The sequence below is a fragment of the Lissotriton helveticus genome, chromosome 2_2 (genome assembly GCF_964261635.1).
Source record: "Lissotriton helveticus chromosome 2_2, aLisHel1.1, whole genome shotgun sequence".
Lineage (NCBI taxonomy): Eukaryota > Metazoa > Chordata > Amphibia > Caudata > Salamandridae > Lissotriton > Lissotriton helveticus.
In genome coordinates, this window is record NC_136060.1 from 126222181 (window position 1) to 126228180 (window position 6000).

Here is a 6000-nt window from a genome sequence, read left to right on the forward strand (position 1 = left end):
AATATTGGTTGGGGTTTGGTGTTCTACAGGTAGGCCCTGGTCTTTATACCAGCCCTGTCCTGAGCTTTTCTACATCAATCTATGTGAGGATTTAAGCTGGACTAATTGGAACCCTACTTTTTGTTTCCGTTTGTCATCCTGATAAGACCTACAGATATATTCTACTACTATTGAAATTATCAACAAGTAAGAACTGAGACTGTATAGAATACACACCAGTAAGCATGCGTGGAACAGTTGGGACTTGTTCTGCTCTTCTTTGAATGAAACAGACTGCAGCTCAGTCACAGAACATTTGATATTTGTGGAGATTGTTTTATTGATTCACTTAGTACGGAGCATTGTACATCTGCACTTCTACCCACCAATGTGTCATTTGTTCTAAAATTGATTTGATATGAATACAATACATATCTTCTTACTTACATCTGGTTCCTTGATTCATTTAGTCTTGAATTTATTTTTTTATGCACTTTACACAGTTTATTGCTGTCTGATGTATGTGGATGTTCTCGTGTCTCTTATTATGATTTATTTGGTATCACTTGTAAAGCACTCTGATACCCTCATGGGTCATGTTCGTGTTATATAATACTTTATAAATAAAATAAATATTAAACTGTTTCAATTTGCATAATTGTTTTCAGTTGTGCTTGTATTCAAACTCTCTAACAATGAGCAGATAACATGTTAGATATATATTTATGGTGAATGAACCGTTATATTGCATAGTAACACTAGGCAGTGACACATAAGCCACTATAATCTACAAACCATTCTACAAGAAGCAGCAACATCAGGGTCTGCTGCTTAAAACATTGGATTGGCTACAAATCCTTGGTTTAGGGGAAAAGACCACGGGTCCGTGAACTTCCATCTTTCGCCACCTAAAGGGAACAGTTGGCAGTACTGACTCTCACCTCCTTCTGGAAGTAAGAAACATATAAATAATCACTGGAACAAATTATTCTTGATCACCAATAGTTGGCTACACTAGAAATGTGGAGATGCACCCTTCTTGGTGTGAAGAGGCTTCAAGTCTCCATAGGCAATATATCACAATCTGCCATTTCAGTGCCGCTAGATAACCCCATAAAGCTCCACAAGACCTTGTCCAGTAGAATTCTCCTGGCTCACACAAACATACCATTTGGAAGGCACAGACGTTTACCCCCAGTCAACACAGCATTTGCCATCCCTAGCTGTTAGAATCAGGGAAAGAAAGCCTACATCATCAGCTATTTTTCCGATGATTCTCCTCTCATCAGTGGCATGGCAGGAGAGGCCATTGAGAGACCAACAAAGCCCATTCTAAAATATATATATATATATACATATATGCACACAAGCACACATACTTTTGAGGTTAGCACATTTCAAACTAAGTTACCAGCGAAGTAAAGTCCTATGATGTAAAAGACTAGAAAAGTACTTCAGTGTAATGACAGCAGATGTAACTCTTGTGATGTAACGGTAGCACACCAGGTGAAATGTTCGCAAAAGTCTCAGCCACCGACAGGCCACATTCCAGTTTGTTTGTTTCTGTTGTGCCCTGCCCCAATGGAACAAAGAGCAAACAAACACAAATCAGTTTGTCCCTGTACCAAGGAACAATGCAGCCTGATATGCTACGTAGGTTACACCCAGCGGAGGCTCCTCCACAATGGCGGAGAAGCATCGCCCCACTGAGAAGGAAAAATGAAATGATAATAAATCAATTTATTATCGTTTTATTTTTCACCGACAGTCGATGCTGCCGAGTCTAGTGTGGGGCCAGGCAATCCTCTCTTGACAGTAGCCAGGGCCTGGGAGGAGGAGTGTAGGGCACTTTTAAGTGTGCATGTCAGTTTGGTCGGCAGTCTTAGTCAGGCCACATGGACATGCGCACCTAGAATTTCTCCACCCAGCTGTATTGTATACAGCTGGCTGGAGAAATGACACAAGCTCCCAGTCCCTTCATGAGCACCTAACCAGGCCGCTCAGACCAATCCAGACGCTCCTCTCACTGCATGAGAGCAGCATCTGGATTGGGTGGGGAGTTTGTGCTGGCCCAGGGACTTCTGGAAGAAAGGAGCACTGAGGTGACCGGCAGGTGGAGCGGCAGCGGAAGAAGCAGATATGTTCCGTTTTTTTATTATTTGCCCCCGCACTGCTCCACCACTTTATTTTAGCAACAGCTGCAGCTGGGTACACCCCCTTTGAGCAGGAACACTAGTCAGCATTTGTTAACCCTCTTCAGTGAGATGTAGCTTGAGTCCTGTGCCACAAGAAAACAGGCATAAATGCCTAGTCATAATCCAGACACATAGGGAGACTCCCTGACACAGCAAAAATGTAATGAAGCAAAATAAATTAAATTAATCCGAATCATTGGTATTCCAGAGATACTTCAAAGAGTTATCTATGGAGAGAAGTCTGTATAACGGAAATAAAAAGAAGGAGAGCGCACAAGGATCAGATCAGTATCAGAAAGTGGACCTGTGACTGAACCAAAGAGCTTTATGTAATCATAACTAGAAGTATATTTCCCTGAGAGTGAGCTGTCCTTTTAAGTACTTGAAGTATTATTTTCAGTCACGGGAACATTTAAATCACAAAAATATGTTTAAGTAATCGTGAGTACAGTTACATTTAGAAAAAAACTAACATTTAGTATTCATATTTTCGATACGAATGAGAATGACCACCGTGCCCGACTTAAAGCACTTGTACCAAACTATATACTACAGAATAGATTTATTAGGGGGGTGCAGCACCCAAACCCCTACTCCCCCCACCCTCTGAAGCTATGCCCCTGCGAAGGGCTTCCTTATTCAGTCAAGGAGTAGGGATCTGCATATATTAGACCTGGTAAAACCAGGTTTGCGTCTTATTCCCAATTCCAGATGGGACAACTAAGACTTGCGCGGTGCAGAGTTGCAATTACTATCCAGAATCAGGGAGCCTGAACCCGGTAATACTGGCAACCCTGCACCATGTAAATCGTAATCAGATTTTCAGAGTTTTAAATGAATGCACACTTTGGGCCAGATGTAAGACGGGATCTTGCATGCGCAAACGGGTTTGCGAACCGTTTGCGCATGCAAAATCCCCATGGGCTATGTACTAACACTAATTTGCGAGTCAAAAAAAATTGTGACTCACAAAACAGTGTTTAGCGACTCGCAATTAAGAAGGGGTGTTCCAAAGGGGTCCCTTCCTAATTACGACTCGCAGCCCTATGTATGAATGTTTCGCGACCACAATTGTGGTAGCAAAACACTCGCAAGTTACTGCCCTCTTCAAGAAGGTGGTAATGCAGTTGCAAATGGGAAGGGGTCCCCTGTGCACCCCTTCTCCTTTGCAAATGAAGGGGGAAATATTTTTTAGGGGCAGGCAGTGCTCCCACGGACCACTACCTGCCCTTAAAAAAATGAAACAAAAACATTTAATTTTTGTTAAAAAATGCATCTCGTTTTCCTTTTGAAAAAGCGGCTTTATTTAAAAGTAGTCCCAGGCTTGGAGGTCTGCTGAGCCCAGCAGGCCACCATACCTGGGAGGGCCGGCCATTCTCAATGGGGTAGCAAATTGCGAGTTCCTCATTAATATTCATGAGGCATGCAATTTGCGACCCCATTGAAAATCGTAAACAGTGTCTCAGACACTGTTCTACATTGGACATTGGGACTCGCAATCTGCGACTTGCAATCGAGGACAAATAGCAACTCACAATTTCCAATGGTCGTACATCTGGCCCTTTATGAATAGCGAAAAGGGACTAGCACTTTTTTTCATACATGCACACATATTGTGCATGTTCATTCACCGATTACAGTTTATATTAAAATATTTTCACATATAATTATACATTCTTTTTTCTTAGTATAAGAACATTTGAAACTAATCATGAAAAGTACTCATTGTTTTTGGCGTGTCCCCTTTCTCGACTCTCTGCCCTCTCTTTTATGGAGGGAGCGTGAGCGGGCCCCGTGATCCCTGCTATCTGGAGCACTCTCTGAGAGTGTTCCAATAAAGATAAACGCTAATAGAGGCCAGGAAGAAAGGAAAGTTCTCACAGATCAGAACAGGCAGTCTCCGAGCCCGGTATTCCTCAGATGAAGTGCTCATAAAACATTTGTTAGCAATGACTTGAAACTGGGCCCTTCTGTATAAACAGCGCTCCAGAGACAAAGAGTGAATTACCACTACAGACGAATTACACTTTATGAGATGTTTGTATTTGAGCAAACTGTGTGCTGGCTGTCCTTATGTAAGATCACAGCATGTATAATCAACTGGGCGGTGTGAGAAGGGGAGGAAATATCAGCTTACTCGTATGAGGCTGTGGGCATGACAAGAGAAAGAACACCTAATGCATACTGTTATTTCTCAATTTTTGAGTGGAGCTGTCGAGTGCGTCACAGCCCAGGAGAGCTAAAGATGGCGCTCAAGGTGGACAAAGGTCCGCACTATCGACATTATTTTTATTATTGTTTTATGGAAGGTTTATTTGGTCTGTGGACCGTATTCAGCTCACGTTTGATGCACCCACGTTCAGTTTAGGTGTGCAGAAGAAAATGTAATCTGTGAATGTAAATGACATATCACAGAATCAGGATTTGTATACGTGTTAAAAGCGGTAGTAATAGGAGACGTACCAAAAACCAGAGATGGCCCTCCTTTTGGCACGTCTGTGTCATTAGTGGTCAGTGGACCTGTTTTTTTAGGTCAAGCCTGGGCAGTGCATGCGCTGCTCTGCAGGCATGCTGTATGAGAGTATGGACTTGAAGCTCCGCCCACTTTCTGCCCATATTTTTCATTGGCTTGTTTCTTTGTCCTTTGTAAAGGCTGGCTTCTGATTCGTTAATCACCTTGTTAGTCCCTCCTTAATACTGCCTTGTCTTCATTTGAAACCTTCCATTAGGCCTGGCCCTTTTAGTTCTGTTGTTACACAGCCTGTGTTATTTAGTCTGTAAGCGCTATTTTCTTCAATGTGTTGCTCCTATGCAGGCATGACATGCTTTCCTGCAACATTCAGCGCGCCCTGCGCGCTTTCACTTTCCAAGAAGCCGGGATAATGGGGGCCGCTTCTTTGCAATGTAATAGGCCTCGCATTTACGAGAGTTTGAGCTATTGGCATTGTAAATGACAATAGCTTAAACTCTCATAAATGCGAGACCTATTGCTTTGAAAATATTTTTTGGGGTTGTTTCCAAGCGCCCCATGCCAAGCTTGCACGTTAATAGAGACCAGGCCCCTTTCTTTAGACGGGCCATGTCTAAAGAAAGGGGCGTGGCTGCCATTAAAATGAAAACGCTGTTTGGGGCGCTTTTACAAAAAAGCATTTGTTTTTTAAACAAATGATTCTTTGGTAAAAAGCCCCATAACACGCTTTTTACTTTAATGGCGTGGCTTGTCTAAAGAAGGGGGCGTGACCTCTATTCATGTGCAGGGGCAGCATGGGGTGCTTGGAAACAAAAAAAGATTTCCAATTCAATAGGTCTCACATTTGCAAGAATTTAAGCTATTAACATTTATCATTCCAATAGCTGTAAGTCTCGTAAATGCGAGACCTATTGCAATGCAAATGATTGTTTTTCCTGACAGTGGAAACACTGCTGAAAGTGTTAGGAAAAGCCTGTCAGTGGACCCACATTGCAGAGAATGGCCGATACGCACAGCAGCTCTGGTGAAATTTCCTCCCTCTATGATCGCCAGGTCGACCATGAGATTTCTGTATGATAAAAAAGCTCAGAAATGCCTCCTACTCACATGAAAAAAATTACTGGTGAGTATGAAGCATTATTGATATTACTTGCACAGATGGAACTCCATTTAGGTGGTCTGTCTTCAGAAATGTTATGAGATGGCAAGCCCAACATGCCATCATTCACTGGCAAAACAACTATCATTGTTTTACATTCCTGACCTAGCTCCTAGCTTGGAGGTGTGAGCCACATCGTTACTGGCTCACTTTCTCCAAAAATGTCTCCCACTATAGAGATGGGAACTGCTTTATGG